The sequence below is a fragment of the Vombatus ursinus genome, unplaced genomic scaffold (assembly GCF_900497805.2).
Source record: "Vombatus ursinus unplaced genomic scaffold, bare-nosed wombat genome assembly UNPS02014807.1, whole genome shotgun sequence".
In the NCBI taxonomy this organism is placed as follows: Eukaryota; Metazoa; Chordata; class Mammalia; order Diprotodontia; family Vombatidae; genus Vombatus; species Vombatus ursinus.
Genome location: NW_020954585.1, coordinates 47785371 through 47805465, shown reverse-complemented (window position 1 = coordinate 47805465; position 20095 = coordinate 47785371). Strand labels below are relative to the sequence as shown.

Here is a 20095-nt window from a genome sequence, read left to right as displayed (position 1 = left end):
TTATTCAACTATATGATAATGACATGGCTTTAAGGGATACTAAACATCAAAGGTTTCCAGAAATGTATTTTGTGGTTTGTAGCAGCATAGTTGTCCAATGCAGAATATGAAAGAAATGATACATTTTTTTTCTTCTATTACATGTAAAGGCAATTTTTAGCATTAATTTTTTTAAAATTTTGAGTTCCATATTTCTTTCACTCTTTTCCTCCCTTCCCCTCCCCAAAGAAATGAAGTAATTTGATATAGGTTATGCATGTTCAATCATGCAAGATGTATTTCCATAGTATTCATGATGTGAAAGAAGATAAAGACCCAAGGAAAAAATGAAAAAAAAAACCAGAAAGTAAAATATAATATGCTTCAATCAAATGAACAGTATTAAAAAATAAGTAATATGATCCCCACAATATTACTACATTCACTCTAATTACAATTGTCAAGAACTATTGTTCATAAAAATAATGAACAAACACTCAATTCGTGGCTTTCTCTATGTTCATCCATTGAACCATTATAGCATTGTAATATCAAATGGTACTGATCTTTTGGGGGTAATTTCTTTTGGAACATGATCCACTGGATCACTGTATGTGACATTTGACACCATTGAACATTATATCTCAAACATGAAGATCTCCAAAAGACCATTTGAAAAATATTAGTCCTCCTCTCCTGTGGTTTAAAAAAAAACTCATTTCTTTTTCTTTTGTTCATAAGGTAAATTAAGTTTCTTTTGAAATCTGAGGATTCATTGTCTATGGGTTATAGAAGAGAAATCTTTGGCATGATCATAGATAGGGGTGAGTAGAATGAAAAGGAAAATTTTTAATGTTGGTTTGCCTTCTTAGTCTTTGGTATAGCCTACAGGACAATCGATACAGTTGGTGAAAGGAGTGGTCCATTGCTTAGCTTCAGAGGAAATCTGCAACAATTAAGAAAAACAATTAGAGTTCAATTAGCAATCAATACCAAACAATAGAGAGGAAAAAAAGTAGTTACTAATGTTTATGATATCTTCTGGGATAGAAGATTATACAAATGTAGACAAACTAGCTAGGAGGTCATGAAAAGGAGTATTAGATTGATGTGACTGTAATAGATACTCTATAGTAGGTTTGACCTCAGAGACTGTCACAAAATATAAAATATGTATTTAACTATATTCTCAGGGTTTATTAATACTAGTCTCTTATAAGGATTAAGAATCTTGCTGAAATTAGGAAATTTTATTCACTCCCATAACCTTTAACACTGCATATTTTCTCATAAAACAAAGAAATTAAAAAGGGGTTGCTTTGCAACCAGGAATTTTGTATTAATGTTATTTTATTATAGTTAAATCAAATTAATTATGTAGCCAACAACATTTTAATTGTTTCTCTGTTGGCCTTCTGTATCGTTCCATCTTAATAATGGTAACTTTTAACTCTTTAATATCCTGTTAACAAATAGGCAGTTTGTGTTGAATTAAATTTGTCCACGTGGCATAGGATCTTTTTCTACTTTGAATAAAATCATCTCCATAAAAACAATCCTCAGTATTGAAACAAAATATGTGACTCCTCACCTGTGTCTCTTTACAAGTTCTAAAAGAAAATTCCTGCAGGAGTTGACTAGTAGCAACTTTCATATTCATAAGTGCAAATCTCATCCTAATACGGTTTCGAGGACCAGCACGAAAGGGCAGGTACACATATGGGTTCATGCTCTCTTTGTTTTCCTTGCTGAACCTGGTTTTTCAAAATGGCAAGAGAAAAGAAATGAGTGAAAAAAAAGAAGATCCAAGACTTGTCAGAACAAGGAATCTTACTCTTTAAGACGTGCATCAATCAATCAGTCAATCAATAAGCAAACATTTACTTAGTGTCTGCTATGTGCCATGCTCTGTGCATAGTGCCAAAGATATATAAAGAGTCAAAAGATATTCCTTATCTTCAAGGAGCTTACAATCTAATGGGACTATAAATATACAAAGACATATATATAATGCAAGTTTTATACAGGATAAATAGAAAATAATTAACAGAGGGAAGGCACTGGAATTAAGAGGAGTTGAGGAAAGCTTCCTGTAGAAGGTGGGATTTGTGTTGGGACTAAAAGGAAGCCAGGGAGAGAGGTCAGAAGTCAGAATAGAGAAGGGTATGCTTTCCAGGCAAGGAAAACAATTCAGAGAAGATGCTTGAGCTGAGATGGAGTGTCTTCTTTGTGGAACAGCCAAGTGGCCAGTGAAACTGGATCAAAGTGTAAGTGACAAGGAGTAAGGAGGAAAAAGACTGAAAAAACATTAGAGGGCTAGGGTATGAAGGGTTTTGAATGCCAAATAGAGCATTTTGTATTTGTTCCTGGAGGCACTAGGGGGCCACTGGAGTATATAGAGAAGGGGGTTACATGATCCTGCCAGCACTTTAGGTACCATTTTCAAAACCAAATGGAGATTTAGTTGATGTTGAGAGAGAATTGAGGCAGATATATCCACCAGAGGGCTATTATAAAAATCCAAATGGGAGATGATGAGACCCTACACAAGAGTGGGAGCAGCATCAGAGGAGAGAAGAGAACTTTATTTGAAAAATGTTGCCTAGGTGAAATCAACAGACCTTAGTTACAGAGGTGGTGGGATGGAGGAGAGATAGTGAGCAGTCAAATTGTGAATCAGAGGGACTGGTAGTATGATACTGCCAGAAATAGGGAAGGTAGACAGGGGGATTATGGGAAATTGTAATGAATTTCATCATATCAAAGTTAAGATGTCTACTGGACATCCTGTTCAAAAAGTCTGAACTGCATTTGGAGAAGAGAGGTTAGAAGTCAGTAGGGAATTTGGGGTAGGATAGATAGATTTGAAAATCATTGGAATAAAGATAGTAATTAAATCCATGAGAAGGTATGGGTACAAGCTGAGTATGTTGAGATGATCTAGAGGCTGAGAACAAGATATATACTGAGATAAGAGAAAAGGAGAAGAAAAATGAGGAAAACTGTCTCACTAAAATAGATGCATAAGGAAGTTTTTTCAATAGAAGAGAAAATAAGAGGGGGGAAGGGCAATACTTAAATCTCACTCATTTGAACTGGTTCACAGAAGGAATAGAGCATATACAGACTCAGTTGGATACAGAAATCCTTTACCAACAGGGAGGTAGGAGGAGAAATGACTAAGAGAAAACAGGGGCAGTGATAAGAGGAATGGTAGATTAAAAGAGGGAGTAGCAGCAGCAAAAAAGACTTTTGATGATGGTCAAGGAAAAAAAAAGACAAAAAGAGAGAGGAGGAGAAAAAGGAGGAAAAGGAAAAAATGAAAATGGAAGAAAAGGAAGAGAAAGAGGAGAAGGATGAAGAAAAGAAGGAGAATAAGAACAAGAAGAAGAACATGAACAAGAGAAGAAGAACAAGAAGGGTGTAATGGAAATATAGTTAGTGATCATAACTGTGAATGCAAACAAGAAACTTACGGAGTAAACAGAAGTATAGAATAGATTAGAAATCAGAATCCAAAAACATGCCGTTTACAAGAAAAATGCTTGAAACAGAAAGATGAACACATGGATTTAAAATAAGGTGATATAACCAAATCTGTTGTACTTCAACTGAAGTAAAATAAAGAGGGTTGCAAACCTGATATCAGACAAAGGAGAGCTTTTAAAAGATCTATTTAAAAGAGATAATCAGGGAAACTACTTTTTGCTAAAAGTGACCATAGACTATAAAATAATGTTAATATTAAACATAGATACACTAAATGGAAACACACTCAAATTCTTAAAGGAAAAGTTAAATAAGGAGGAAATAGACAGTTAAATTAAATTATTGGAAATGTCCAATTTACCCCTCTCAGGACTAGATAAATTTCGTTCATAAGATAAATGAGATAGAGTTTAATTTGTAATAAATGAGTAAAAAAGATTAATAGAATTTTTCAAAAGTTAGATATGACTGACTTTTGGAGAAATCTGAATGGGAATAGAAAGGAAAATACTTTTTTCATAAGTTCTACATGGCACCTTCACCAAAATTAACCATGTATTAGAACATAATATCCTCACAAACATATCCAGAAAAGGAGACATATTGAAAGCATGCCTTTTTGGACCAAAATAAAATAAAAATTATATTAAATAAAGAGCTTTTGAAGTATTGATTAAAATTAATTGAAAACTAAATAATCTAATCCTCAAGAATGCATGGGTCAAAGAACAAATCATGGAAACAATCAAAAATTCCATTAAAGATAATGACAACAATGAGACAACATTCAAAACTGATGGGATGCAGCCAAAGCAGTATGGAGAAGAAATTTTATATCTCTAGAGCCTTAGAACAATAAAAGGGAAATTGCAGATCAATGAATTGGGCATGAATGTTTTAAAAAATGAGAAAAGAACAAATCAAATATCTCCATTTAAACATCAAAATAAAATCCTAAAAACCAAAAAAGGGATTTTAAAAATTATAAATTAAAAAACCCTTTAAATTAAAAAATGAAATGGATATGTGGTTTATGGAGGGAAAACAATAAAATGGATACATAATTGCTCAATTTGATTAAGGGACCAGAGGACTTGGACTATAATATTCTGAAAGACAAAGGAGATGGGATTGTAGCCAAGAATCACCTACCCAGAAAAACTGACTATAATCCTTCAGGGGAAAAATGTACATTCAGTGAAATAGAGGACTTTCAAGCATTCTTGATGAGAAGACCAGAGCTGAACAGAAAATTGGACTTTCAAATACAATATTCAAGTGAAACATGAAGAGGTAAACAGGAAAGAGAAATCATGAGGGACTTATTAAGGTTGAACTGTTTACTTTCCTGCATGGAAAGATGATATTTGTAACTCATGAGACCTTTGTCAGTATTAGGGTAGTTGGAGGGAAAAAGTATATGTATGTAGATAGATAGACAGAGAGAGAGAGAGAGACAGAGAGGGAGAGACAGCACAGGATGTGTTGAAGATGAAGGGGTGATATCTGGAGAATAAAAGTAAGGGCTGGGCTGGGATTCTTAAAATCTAGCCACTGCTTACCCATGTTCAGACTTCTTAAGAGTCTGCCCAATATAATGGATGTTCTAATAAACCTTGTCTTTGGCTGAAAGAAGGCTTGGGTTGAATTCTTTTGGTCAGGACCTGTGTGATTTTGGGGTCCAAGGACCCCTGCACCTCTAAACCACATCATTTTGGTGGCCTGTATGGTGAAACTGCCTAACCCTAAGTTCTTCTCCAGCCGAGACTGGAAGGTATGTAAGCCTCCCTCATCCCCTCCTTTCTTGCTCTGCAGTTGGGGTCGCTTTCCAAGCACCAAGGCTTGGAGGTGCTTTTCTTGCAGACAGTTATGAGGCTGTCTTGCACTTGGCCTGATGCTCTCAGGCTCTCAGTCCAATGGGTTGGTTCAAGGCCATGGACCTGGGTACACTTTCTGCAGCATAGAGGACAAGGACAGATGCCCTATCTGGAAGTGTATGCTCAGTTCTGTTAATTCCCTCAGTACTAGGGAACTGGGGAGAACTGCAGTTGCTTTTTGGCTCCCTGAGGCTTACTTACTCTCTTCCCTCTGCACCTCTGAATCCTCCTTCATGGAGGTTACAGGGAAAGTTAGAACAGCTAAAAATATCTTGGCATATTCTGGAGGTTTTGTGATTGATCATTTTGGAGTTTTGAAACACCTGCACGACCTGGTCACTCCCTTCCCTTGAGTCAAAAGGGTATCTTCTAACTCCTCTCATAGGAGAAGAGAGTTTCACCCTTTACCCCTCACCTTTGATTTCACCCTCCCCCACCTGGGAAAGGAAGGAGGGGGGAGAGGCAGCAGCTACGGTGTTGGTCCCCCTGGCAATGGCCTTGGGCTATAGGGCAACCTTTACCTGGAAGCATCACCCAGGTTCAACACATCCTGCTCAAGATTTGTGTCTTCCACAAGCTAGAAGCATTTCCAATAAGATAGGGAATGAAACAAGGATGTCCATTATCACCACTGTTATTCAATATTGTACTGGAAACCTTAGCTGTAGCAATAAGAGAAGATAAAGAAATTGAAGATAATGGAATAGGCAAAGAAGAAGCAAAGCTATCACTCTTTGCAGATGACATGATGATATACTTAGAGAATCCTAGAGAATCAGGTAAAAAACTATTTGAAATAATAAACAATTTTAGCAAAGTTACAGGCTATAAAATAAACCCACAAAAATCATTGGCATTTTACCAACAAAGCCCAACAGCAAGAGATAGAAAGAGAAGTTTCATTTAAACTTACTGTAGATATTATAAAATATTTAGGAGTCTACCTCCCAAAACAAACCCAGGAACTCTATGAACACAATTACAAAATACTTTTCACTCAAATAAAGTCAGATCTAAATAATTGGAAAAATATCAGTTGCTCATGTGTAGGCCGAGCTAATATAATAAAAATGAAAATTCTACCAAAGCTAATTTACTTATTTAGTGCCATACCAATCAAACTACCAAAAATTATTTTATAGAGTTAGAAAAAATAATAACAAGATTCATTTTGAAGAACAAAAGGTCCAGAATATCAAGGGAACTAATGAAAAGAAATGCAGGGGAAGGTGGCCTAGCAATTCCAGATCTTAAATTGTATTATAAAGCAGCAATTATCAAAACTGCTTGGTACTGGCTAAGAAATAGACTGGTGGATCAGTGCAATAGGGTAAGTATGCAAGACACAGTAGTCAATGCCTATAGTAATTTATTATTTGATAAACCCAAAGACCCCAGCTTCTGGGATAAGAACCCACTCTTTGAAAAAAAAAACTGCTGGGAAAACCAGAAAAGAGTATGGCATAGACCAAAATCTCACATCACATATCAAAATAAATTCAAAATGGGTTCATGATTTATATACAAAGGCTGATACTATAAGCAAACTGGGAGAGCAAGGAATAGTTTACCTATCAGATCTACGGAGAACAGAAGAATTCATGACCAAACAGGAGACAGAGAACATTACGAAAAGCAAAATGGATAATTTTCATTACATTAAATTGAAAAGTTTTTGCACAAACAAAGCCAATGCAACTAAGATTAGAAGGAAGGTAGAAAATTGGGAAAGAATTTTTACAACCAGTCTCTCTAATAAGGGCCTCATTTCTAAAATATACAGAGAATTAAATCAAATTTATAAGAATACAAGCCATTCCCCAATTGATAAATGGTCAAAGGATATGAACAGACAGTTCTCAGATGAAGAAATTAAAGCCATCTATAGCCATAGGAAAAAAATTCTCTAAATCACTATTGATTAGAGAAAGGCAAATCAAAACCACTCTGAGGCACCACATCACACCTATCAGATTGGCCAACATGACAAAACAGGAAAATGATAAATGTTGGAGAAGATGTGGGAAAATTGGAACACTAATGCATTGTTGGTAGAGCTGTGAAATGATCCAACCATTTTGGAGAGCAATTTGGAACTATACCCAAAGGGCTATAAAAATGTGCATATCCTTTGACCCAGCAATACTACTTCTAGGGCTATATCCCAAAGAGATCGTGCAAAAGGGAAAAGGACCCACATGTACAAAAAATATTCATAGCAGTTCTTTTTGTGGTGGCAAAGAATTGGAAATTGAGAGGATACCCATCAATTGGGGAATGGCTGAGCAAGTTGTGGTATATGAATGTAATGGAATACTATTGTGCTATAAGAAATGATGAACAGGCTGACTTCAGAAAAACTTGGAAAGACTTGTATGGTCTGATGCTGAGTGAAGTGAGCAGAACCAAGAGAACATTGTACACAATAACAGCCACGTTGTGTGATGACTACTAGTGATAAACTTAAATCTTCCCAGCAATAAAAGGATCTAAGACATCTCCAGAGACCTCATGATGGAAAATTCTATCCACATCCCAAGAAAGAACTATGGAAGTTTGAATTGTGATTTTTTTTCTATTCTGTTGAGTTTTGTTTCCTCTTTCTGATGGTTCCTCCTGTTGGTTTTAATTTTTACTTATAACATCACTAATGTGAAAATATGTTTAATAAGAATGTAAATGTAGAGCCTATATCAGTTTGTATGCCCTCTTTGGGAGGGGGGTGGGGAGGAAAGGGGAGAAAAATTTTAAACTCAAAAGCATATGGAAGCGATTACTGATAAATCAAAATAAATTAATAAAAAAAAAAGATTTCTGTTTTTCAGACTATGGGCCATTCACCTACAGTTCATAGACCCCCTCCATCATTCCCTGGATGCAGCCTGTGCTTGGTTCCAGTCAACCTTCTTTTTGGGACCCCCTCGAGGCAAATACAGCTCTACACCCCTTGCCAGCAGGAAACAGTTTCAGAAGCCAAGATCTTCGCCCCTTACTCCAAAAGAATGTGGGTCCTATTTGTTTGATGGGGGAATGATGGGGTTGGGATCTGGGCCCCAGAAAGGAAAAACATTGGACTTTCTCCCTTGGCCAAATCTCTGGCTTTTGCCTGAGGCTATAATCCTAAGGCCTTCCATTGTGGCTACACCCAATCTCCTCTTCATTATCTTACCTCCCTATGGGCCCTCCCCCATTTCCCACACTTAATCCTAGGTAAGCTCCTTTGTCCGGGTCCTAGGAGTTCTGTTCACCTTAGTTTACTGGCCACTTCCATTTAGATCCACTCCTAGATCCCTCCCACAGTCTTTCTGTATATAAGGTCCATCTTGTCACAATTAAGATGCTGGATTTCTTAAAATCTAGTCTCTGCTGAGATTCTTATAATCTAGCCACTGCTGAGATTCTTATAATCTAGCCACTGCTTATCTATGTTCAGATTTCTTAAGAGTCTGCCCAATATAATGGATGTTCTAATAAACCTTGTTTTTGGCTGAAAAAATAATTAAGGGGTGAAGGAGAATTATACTGGGAGATAGGGAAAGGAAGAGCTGGAATGGGGGTAAATTATCTCACATAAAACAGACAAGAAAAGGCTTTTACAGTGGAGGGGAAATGGGAAAAGGTGAGAGGGAATAAGTGAATCTTACTCTCATTGGATTTGGCTTAAGGAGGGAATAACATACACACTCAATTAGGTGTGGAAATCTATCTTACCCTACAGGAAAATTGGGGGGGAGAAGGGGACAAGAGAGCAGGGGGATGATAGAGGGGAGGTCAGAGTGGGGGAGAGGGTAATCAGAAGCAAACACTTCTGAGGAGGGACAAGGTGAAAAGAGAGAATAAAATAAACATGGGGCAGGATAGGATTAAGGGAAATATACTTGGTTTTCCACAACATGACTACTATGGAAGTGTTTTGCACGAGTATACATATATAACCTGTATCAAGTTGCTTGCCTTTTCAATGAGGGTGGGTGGGGAAGGAAGAAGGGAGAAAATTTGTAACCCAAAGTTTTAAATACAAATGTTAAAAAAATTGTTTTCACAGGCAACTGGGAAATAAGATATACAGGAAATGGAGTATAGAAATCTATCCTGCCCTATAGGAAAATTGAAGGGGAAGGGAATAAGAAAAGTAGGGGGGGAGATAGAAGGGAGGGCAAATTAGGGGAAGGGGTATTCAGAATGCATGCCATTTTGGGGTGGGGGGAGGGATGAGATGGAGAGAAAATTTGGAACTCAAAATCTTGTGGAGGTGAATGTTGAAAACTAAAAATAAATAAATTAATAAAAATCCTTCACATTAAAAAATGAAATGGATATGTGGTTTATGGGGGGAAAACAATAAAATAGATTCATCATTGCTCAATTTGATTTTTTAAAAAAAGAAAGAAAGCCAAATTTCCAGTATTAAAATTAAAAATCATGAATGCACTATGAATGAAGATGAAATGAAAGCAATTATTAGGAGCTGTTTTTTTCCACTTACATGCCAATAAAACTGACAATCTACATGAGCTGGATGAACATTTACAAAAACATAAATTGCACAGATTAATGGAAGAGGACATAAAATACTTAAATGATCCTAACATAGAAAAAGAAATTTAACAAGCCATGAATGAGCTCTCTAAGATAAAATCCATGTGATTGCAAAGATTTATAAGAATGCAAACATTTAAAGAACAATTAATTCCAATACTATATAAACTAGAAAAAATAGCTGAAGAATAGGTTCTACCAAACTCTTTCTGTGACACAAATACAGTCTTGATATCTAAACCAGGAAGATCAAAAGCACAGAAAGAAAACTATTGACAAATTTCTCCAATGAACACTGATGCAAAAATTTTAAATACTAGAAAGAAGACTACTGTAATATATCACAAAGGTTATTATGACCAGATAGGACTTATAACAGGAATGTAGGAATGGTTAAATATTAGGAAAACTATGATTGACTATATCAGTTACAAAAAAAATATTCATATGGTCATATCAACAGATCCAGAAAAGGTTTGTGACAAAATAAACCACCTATTCCTATTAAAAAAACATACTAGAAAACATTGGAATAAATGGAGCTTTTCTTAAAATGATAAATAATATCTATCTAAAACCAAAAGCAAGCATTATCTGTACGGAAATAGACTAGAAGCCTTCCCAATGAGATCAGGGGTGAAACAAGGATTTCTGTTATCACCATTATTACTCATTACAGTACAAAAACATTAGCTATAGCAATAGACAAGAAAAAGACATTGAAGCAATAGGCATAGGCAATGAGATGGGAAAAAAAGCTATCCCTCTTTGATGATTAGGTCATATACTTGGAGAACCCTAGAGAATCAACTAACAAAATCTAGTCAAAGCAATTAACAGCTTCAGCAAATTGGCAGAATATGAAAAAATCCACATAAATCATCAACAGGAAGAGACAGAAATAGAACTTTCATTTAAAATAATGGCAGAAAATATTAAATACTTAGAGTCTACCTGCCAAGAAACACACAGGAACTATACAAACATAATTACAAAAGCCTTTTCACACAAAAAAAATGGTAGTTCTAACCAATTGGAGAAATATTAATTGCTCATGAACAGGTCAAACCAATGTAACAAAAATGATAATTTTACCAAAACTAATTTAATTAGTCAGTGACATATCAATCAAACTACTAAAGAATTATTTTATTGCACTAAAGGGAAAAAAGAAAAAAATTCATTTGGAAGAATAAAAGTTCAGGAATATCAAGGGAATCATTGGAAAAAAGCGAAGAAAGAAAGCATAATGATACCAACTTTCAAACTATACTACAAAACAGTAATCAAAACATTCTGGTACTGTGTACTTGATAGTTGATCGGTGAAATAGATTAGGCACTATATATATGTATGTATGTATGTATATATGTATGTATGTATGTGTGTATATACATATATACATACATATATACATATATATATGTAAATGACCACAGTAATTCAGTGTTTAACTCAAAGATCCAAGCTTTGGGGGCAAGAACTCACTATTAAAAAAAAATTTTCTAGAAAAACTGCAAAACAATCTGGCAGATACTAGGCATACATAACCATCTCACACTATATAGCCAGAAAAAGAAAAGATGGATGCATAATTTAGGCACGAAAGGTGATAGCATACAAATTAGGGAGAAAAAAATTACCTTTTAGACATATGAATAAGGGAAGTTTTATGATTAAACCAGAGACAGAGAGGATCCCAGGAAGTAAAATGGATGATTTAAGTTATATGAAATTTAAATTTTTTTGCACCAACTAAACCAATTCAGTCAAAATGTGAAGGAAAGCAGAAAACTGGGGAGAGGGAGGAAATCTATAGTAAGTTCTTCTGATAAAGGCCTCATGTCTCAAATGTATAAGGAACTGAGTCAAATTTGTAAAAATAAGAGCAATACCCTATTGACAAAGGGTCAAAGGATATAAACAGAAAATTTTCAGAAGAAGAAATAAAAACTCTCAGTAGTCACTTGAAAACATACTCTAGATCACTATAGAATAGAGAAATTAAAACTACATTTCTGAGTTACCACCTCAATCCTATCAGACAGGCTAATTTGACAAGAAAAAAATTGCAAATGTTAGAGGCAATGTGAAAAAATTAAAACATTAGTAGTACATTAGAACACTGTTAGTGAAGTTGTGAACTGGTCCAACCATTCTGGAGAACAGCTTTGAACTATGTCCAAAGGGCAATAAAACTGTAAAACTTTGACCCAGCAACACCAGTATTTATCTGTATCCCAAAGAGATGAAAGACAGGGAAAAACCTATATGTACAAAAATATTTACAGCAGCTCTTTTGTGGTGGCAAAAAATTTCAGATGGAAAAGATACTTATCAAATGGAGAATGACTGGACAAATTGTGGTATGATTGTGATAGAATATTGTTGCAGTGTGAGAAATGATAAAGTGGATGATTTCAGAAAAACTTGGGAAGACGTATAAACTGATGCAAAATAAAGAACAATTTGCACAGCAACAGGAAAATTGTAATAATGATCAACTGTGAAAGACAGCTTCTGTGCTTGATACAATGATCCAAGATTAATTCAAAATTACTATGATGAAAAATGCTATCTACCTCCATAGAGAGAGATAATGAACTCTGAATGCAAACTGAAGCACATTGTTTCCACTTTATTTTTCTTGCTATTTGTCATAAAGCTAAAATGGAAATATATATATTTTAGGACTTCACAGGTAAAAATGATTCATAGTGATTTACTTCTCAACGGGTGGGGAAGGGGCCAGGAGGAGGGAGAAAATTTGGAAATCAAAATTTTAAAAATCAATGTAAAAAATAAAAAGAAGACAAAAAAGTAGACATCATGAGATCTGCCTTAAGAAGACATTGACAATATGTAAAAAGCTCTTGTCTCTCTTCAGAACAATTCCTTCTTGTCATGAAGCCCTATTTGTTATTTGTCATTTTTAAAAGTCCCAAACTAGGCTTGAAAGGAAGACATTTCAACAGACTCTCGGCAAACTATCTTAATATCAATATTATTTCGGTTTTAGAGATAATAATCTAAGAAATATAAGGAACGAGTCTGTTGATCTCTTATTTGCAATAGCATTTCACTTAGACTAAGGATTTTTTTTTTGCCTGCTGGGTGGCAAAATGGTTAGGGAGGTAGTCAGGAGTCAGAAAGACCTGAATTAAAATCTGACCTCATAAACTTACTAGCTGTGTGACTCTGGGCAAGTCATTTAACAATGTTTGCCTGCTTTCTCATCTGTAAAATGAGCTGGGGAAGTAAATGGAAAACTGCTCAAGTATCTCAGCCAAGAAAATCTTAAATTAGGTGATGAAGAGTCACACATGACACAACAAGAAAACAACAACAAAAGACTAAATATTCATTTTAAATCCTAAGAGAAGAAGGTAAAAGTAGAGAAGGTGGAGACACCTACTGTAGGTAACCTTGTACCTTTCCATTGTATTGCAAACTGTTTGAGGTTAGCTACAAAGTATAGAGGAGATATAAGACAATAGAAGGAAGGGAAGGGTCAAGTAGGGGTTTATTCAGGATAGAAGACATAAGGGCATGTTTATAGGAAGTAGGAAATGAGTCAGTAGACAAGGACAGATTGAAATCAAGTATATGAGTGGGAAAGATAGATGGGGCTATCTATTAGAAGAGATGGAATCACTTAAACAAGTAGAGGAATAAAGTTACTTCATCATGTCATACAAGTGTAATAGAGGAGCTGATAGCAGAAGGCATCTGAGTGATGGGAGATGAGGAAGAGGGGAAATGAATGAGTGCGCTGTGAATAGCCTCATTTTTTTTTTCAGTAAAATATGAGGGAAGGTTCTCAGCTAAGAGAGTGGAAAGAGGAGGAGCAATGGAAGGTTTGAGGAGGGAATAAAATGTTTGGAAGAGTTACTCTGTAGAATGAAATCATTAGTGTCCTTAGCCATATAGCTAAGTGGTGTCAGGAGTGGGCTCTGAATTCAAGTCTTCCTGACTCTGAATGTAGCAACATGCCCTCTGTATTTTTATACTCGTAGAACATAACTAATAATATAACTAATTCCAATATTAGATAAACTATTTGGGTAAACAGGTGAAGAAGGAGTCTTGTCAAATTATTTTTATGATAACAATATGGTGCTGATACCTAAATCGGGAAGAGCCAGAACAGAGAAAGAAAATTATGGACCAATTTCCCTAGTGAATATAGATGCAAAAATTTAAATAAAATATTAGCAAAGAGATTACAATAGGCTATTATCAGCAGGATAATACACTATGACTAGGTAGGATTTATACCAGGAATGCAGAGCTAATTCAATATTAGGAAAACTATCAGCATAATTGACCATATCAACAACAAAACTAACAGAAATCATAAGATTATCTCAACAGATGTATAAGAAAGCTTTTGACAAAATACAGCACCCATTCCTATTAAAAACACTAGAGAGCATAGGAATAAATGGAGTCTTTCTTAAAATGATAAGTAGCATCTATCTAAAATGATCAGAAAGCATTATATGTAATGGAAACAAGCTAGAAGCATTTCCAAGAAGATTGGGTGTGAAAGAAGGATGTCCATTATCACCACTGTTATTCAATATTGTACTAGAAATATTACCTTTAGCAATAAGAGAAGTAAAAGAAATCAAAGGAATTAGAATAGGCAAAGAAGAAACAAAGCTATCATTCTTTGCAGATGATACGATGGTATACTTAGAGAATCCTAGAGAATCAAGTAAAAAAACTACTTGAAATAAAAACAACTTTAGCAAAGTTGCAGGATATAAAATAAACCCACATAAATCATTGGCATTTCTATATATTACTAACAAAGCACAATAGCAAGAGATACATTCCATTTAAATTTTCTGTAGACATTATAAAATATTTGGGAATGTACCCCCCAAGACAAACCCATGAACTATATGAATACAATTACAAAACACTTTTCACACAAGTAAAGTCAGATTTAAATAATTGGAAAAATATCAATTGCTCATGGGTGGGCTGAGCTAATATAATAAAAATGACAATTCTACCCAAATTAATTTACTTATTTGGTGCCATATTAATCAAGTATTAATCAAAAAATTTTGATTAATAATCAAAAATTATTTCATAAAGCTAGAAAAAATAATAACAAAATTCATCAGGAAGAACAAAAGGTCTGGAATATAAAGGGAATTAATGAAAAGAAATGCAACAGAAGATGGCCTAGCCATACCGATCTTAAATTATATTATAAAGCAGCAATCATCAAAACTACTTGGTACTGGCTAAGAAATAGAGTGTTGGATGAGTGGAATAAGTTAGGTACAGGAAACACTGTAATCAATGACTATAGTTAATCTACTGTTTGATAAACCCAAAGACTCCAGTTTCTGGGATAAGAACTCACTTTTTGACAAAAACTGCTGGGAAAACTGGAAGAGTATGGCAGAAGCTAGGCATAGACAAAATCTTACACAATATACCAAAATAAAGTCAAAATGGATACACAATTTAGATATGAAGGCTGATACTAAAGCAAACTAGGAGAACAAGGAATAGCTTACCTGTCAGATTTATAGAAAACCAAAGAATTTATGACAAAAGAAGAAATAGAGAACGTTATGAAATGCAAAATGGATACTTTTGATTACATTAAATTGAAAAGTTTTTGCATAAACAAAGTCAATGCAACCAAGATTAGGAGGGAAGTAGAAAATTGGGAAATAATTTTACAGCCAGTATCTCTGATAAAGGTCTCATTTCTAAAATATAGAGAGAACTGAGTCAACTTTATAAGAGTACAAGTCATTCCCCAATTGATAAATTGTCAAAGGATATGCACAGGCAGTTTTCAAATGAAGAAATTAAAATTATCTATAGTCATATGAAAAAAATGCTCTAAATCATTATTGATTAGAGAAATGCAAATGTAAACAACTCTGAGGTACTACATCACACTTATCAGATTGGCCAAAATGACAAAACAGGAAAATGATAAATGTTGGAGAAGATATGGGAAAATTGGAATGCTAATGAATTGTTGGCAGAGTTGTGAAATGATCCGACCATTCTGGAGAGCAATTTGAAACTATGCTCAAAGGTCTATAAAACTGTGCATACCCAGCAATACCACTTCTAGGTGTGTATCTCAAAGAGATCATAAAGATGGGAAAAGGGCCTTTTCCCCAAGATGGCACCAAAGGCAAAGAAGGAAGCAGTTGTGCCCCCCAAGACAGAAGTCAAGTCCAAGGCTTTGAAGGCCAAGAAAACAACATTGAAGAGTGTTCATAGCCACAAAAAGAAGAAGATCTGAATGTCCCCCACCTTCCAGCAGCCAAAGACTTTGATGGCAGCTCAAATACCCTCAGAAAAGTGTACCTCAGAGAAACAATCTTGATCACTATGCCATCATTAAATTTCCCTTGACCACTAAGTCTGCTATGAAGAAGACTGAGGACAACAACACCTTGTCTTCATTATGGATGTCAAGGCCAAAAAGCATCAGATCAAGCAGGCAGTAAAGAAGCTGTATGACATTTATGTCACCAAGATCAACACACTGATGCAGCCTGATGGAGAGAAGAAGGCCTATGTCCAACTTGCTCGAGGCTATGATACTTTAGATGTTGTCAACAAAATTGGAATCATCTAAACTGTGTCCTGCTATCCTATTCCACCTACAATAAAAAGTTTTCCACTAAAAAATGTATGAATGTATATGTAGAACCTATATCAGATAGCATGCTGTCCAGGGGAAGGGAAAGGCAAGGAATGAGAGAAAATTTACAACTCAAAATCTTACAGAAATAAACGTTGAAAACTAAAAATAAATAAATATAGAAACAAACAAACAAAGAGATAAATACAAAGCAGGATTCAAACCCTGGTCCTGTATCCCAGCTCAATGTTCTCTCCAAACTGTCTCAACTGACCACATTGAGTAGCTTTTTCCCTTATTTAAAAAAAATGTGTTTACCTTTCAGGGCGGAACTCCTCTGGCTCTGGCCAATATTCTGGGTCATGATGAAGGACAAAGGATGGGGCCATCACCACTGTGCCTTTAGAAATCCTCAGTCCATTGATCTCAACAGTTTTCTTAGCAACCCTTTCAACCCTGAGTGCTATGGGAAACAGTCTGAGATTTTCATGTATCACCATGTCTAGGTACTCCATCTGTACAAAAGCATCATATGTGACCGCTTCCTGGGAAAACAACAAACAGTTTTAAGTACTAAGGTCTAAGTGCTAAGATGACATATTACATCTACCTTTACTCACTTGGTCTTAGAATGAGTCTATAGTAACTCCATTGTACATCTGGTCACCACATGTTACAGTTTTACCTTCTAGAGGAATGCTACAACTGATTCTTTAATATTGAACTTATAGAAAGTTGGGGATCACTGTAGTCGTCACCATGATAATGAAGTGGCTCAAAAATTCTGAGATCTGTCCACATGAGATCTGCATCTATAAAATGTTTTCATAAAATGAGCCCTTTTGAGCCTGTGACAAAACTCTTGTACCTCAGTAGAAGGAAGTTGTGCTAAGATGGATATTTTTCTTCTCTTCTTCTGGGTTGTCTTTTGGAACAAACCAGGTCAACCATGAAACAGAGGTTGGAATAGAAGACAAAATTAATCTCAGTCAAATTTACTTTAGATACACTTGAAATCTGAGAAGGGGTCTTCTGTGTCTTCATTGATCCCCAGCTTCCACTTCTTCTTATCTCTGCTTACTGTTTCAAAACTGACTAACTTCTATCCAGATTCTGAAGTCCTGACTCTCAGCTCAACATCAGTGTTGGTATGCCCTGGTCTTATTTCATAATAGTTTAGTATTTTATACCTCCAAGGGACTTCACAACAGAAAAGAATGAAAGAGATGTATCCCTATTGACAGAATTTAGAAGAGATACTTGGGGTGGGGGCAGAGAGGCTTTCCCAGCATCCTTCACAACAAATAACATAGACAGTTATCTATTTAGAAGAACAACTCTGATTACATCATCCTTTTCTGACATTTCTATATAGCTAAGATAATATTATAAGCCTTGGAGGGTATTTGTGGGAATCACTCAGCATCATTATAGGGTCTCATGTTTGGTTTGCTAGGTGGTCAATGAGATCTAATGAGACACTTTTATGAATTTATCTCCTGTTCCTTCCTACTGCCTCCACTCTAGCTTAGTAACTCATTACTATTTAAGTGGATTGTTCCAATACATTCTCAAGGGTATCCTTTAACTTCATAGGGAAATGACTATTTAAGTGCTTCCCATATTGGTGGTTATCTTACTTGACCCAAGAGGGATGAAGACAGGTGTTTCAAATACTAGGTAATACTGGTGTATCAAAAAGAGGTTCCTTGGTAAAGACAAACTCCAATATCCATTCCTAAGACTTTTTGACTTCTGACACCAGGAAGAGTGTATAACCCCTGTTATCACTCACATCAGAGGTTGAATAAGAATCTGAGAAGAGGAGATGAGAGGAGAGTAGGGAAGGGGAGGACAAGCAAAGGACAAGAAAACAGAACATGAAAGTAAGAAAGAGGAAAGAGAGTAAGTGAGGAGTAGAGAGGAGACCCAAAGTCGAAAAGTTATTTAGTATCAGAATAGATGAGAAATGAATGCCAGTAAATGGAGGAAGGACTATGAAGTGTCTGTATGAACAGTGGGCAAGTGGGCTTCTTTCAATATTTTTCCAAGGGTTGGCACTAGTTCCTGAGATATTTCCTTCTCTGCAAGTAGAACTCCATGAAAATCTGTAGTGTTTCAACATATCTTTGCATTTTCAAAACTTGGCCATGCCTCAATAATGGGCAAACACTCAGTCAGCACAGTTGATTTTGACAAAGCTTGACTAGGAGATGAGGCAAATGGGTGAAAAGGAATTAAGTTGGAAGGTGGTGTGAAGAGTTCTACTCCTCTTCTGCTCTCACCTTGTTGGGCAAAACTGCATGTATCTCCTGAAATTTCTGCTAGATCTCAGGGTGAGTGGCCAGGTTGTAAAAAAGGAAAGAAAGCACTGAGCTGGTGGTTTCATAGCCACCAGAAATAAAGATAATGGATTGGGACAGAATTTCCTCATCACTCAGATCTGAAATAAAGACAGGAAAATATCCAAAGTCAATATACCATTGTTATTTCATTCAGTCACATCACAGAAATTTAGGAAATGCATCTACCTGACCGTCCAGAATACCTAGAAAATATCTGAAATGAATTCAATGCGATGACAAGAATTTTCCACTGAAACCTATCACCAGGAAAGAGGTTAACTGTCCACATGAGATCTGCATCTATAAAATGTTCTCATAAAATGAGCCCTTTTGAGCCTGTGACAAAACTCTTGTACCTCAGTAGAAGGAAGTTGTGCTAAGATGGATATTTTTCTTCTCTTCTTCTGGGTTGTCTTTTGGAACAAACCAGGTCAACCATGAAACAGAGGTTGGAATAGAAGACAAAATTAATCTCAGTCAAATTTACTTTACACTCACTGGGGTTGCTCAACATTTTTTTCCCTTTATTTTTTATGTTGTTTCCTCACACCTACCTCATCCTCAGTTGCTGTTTCTGGATTTGACAAAATTGACATTTTATTTCAGGGAATTCTCTTTTCTTCCCAGCACAGTGTGTAATAGGACAGACCCATTACAAGGTTCTAGCAATAGTTCAGAGGGGAGGGGTTAAATGCCTGTGGTAGGGTCGTTGTTTATGAAGGCAAACAAATATGGAGGAGAGATGTTTGAAGGGAGATCACAAACCTAGAAGGGACTAGAAGGGACCTCAAGAGCTGTGTAGTCCAGCATCCTGACTTTTCAGTTCAGTAAACTGAGGCCTGAAGAGGTTAAGTGACCTTCCCAAAGTCTCATAGATGAGAGAATTAGGATTCTAACCTTAGTCTTCAGACTTCAGAGACCGTGGTCTTCCGACTGTACCCCACTACAACTTATCTCTGATGAGCTCCATGAAGGCCTATGTCCAGAAGGTAACTATAAACATTGATTTCCTTGACATAGTGCCTAGTGTTTATATTTTATCTACATTGTTTCATTTGACCACCATAACAAGCCTGTGAAATTGCTAGTGCAAGAATGCTTCTCTCCATTCTCCAGATAAGGCAATTGAGATTCAGAGCAGTAACATGACTGTTCCAAAGTCACTGAGCTAGTAAGTGGCTGAAGCTGAGAATGGAATCTGACCTTTTGACTCCCAACTCCAATTTCCCCTT

General features: G+C 35.8%; 1 pseudogene; it reads right to left on the bottom strand.

Moving 5' to 3' along the window:
- Window positions 1-828: 828 nt before the first annotated feature.
- The window catches only part of LOC114052176, an 83514-nt pseudogene continuing 64247 nt past the window's right edge, over window positions 829-20095 (bottom strand).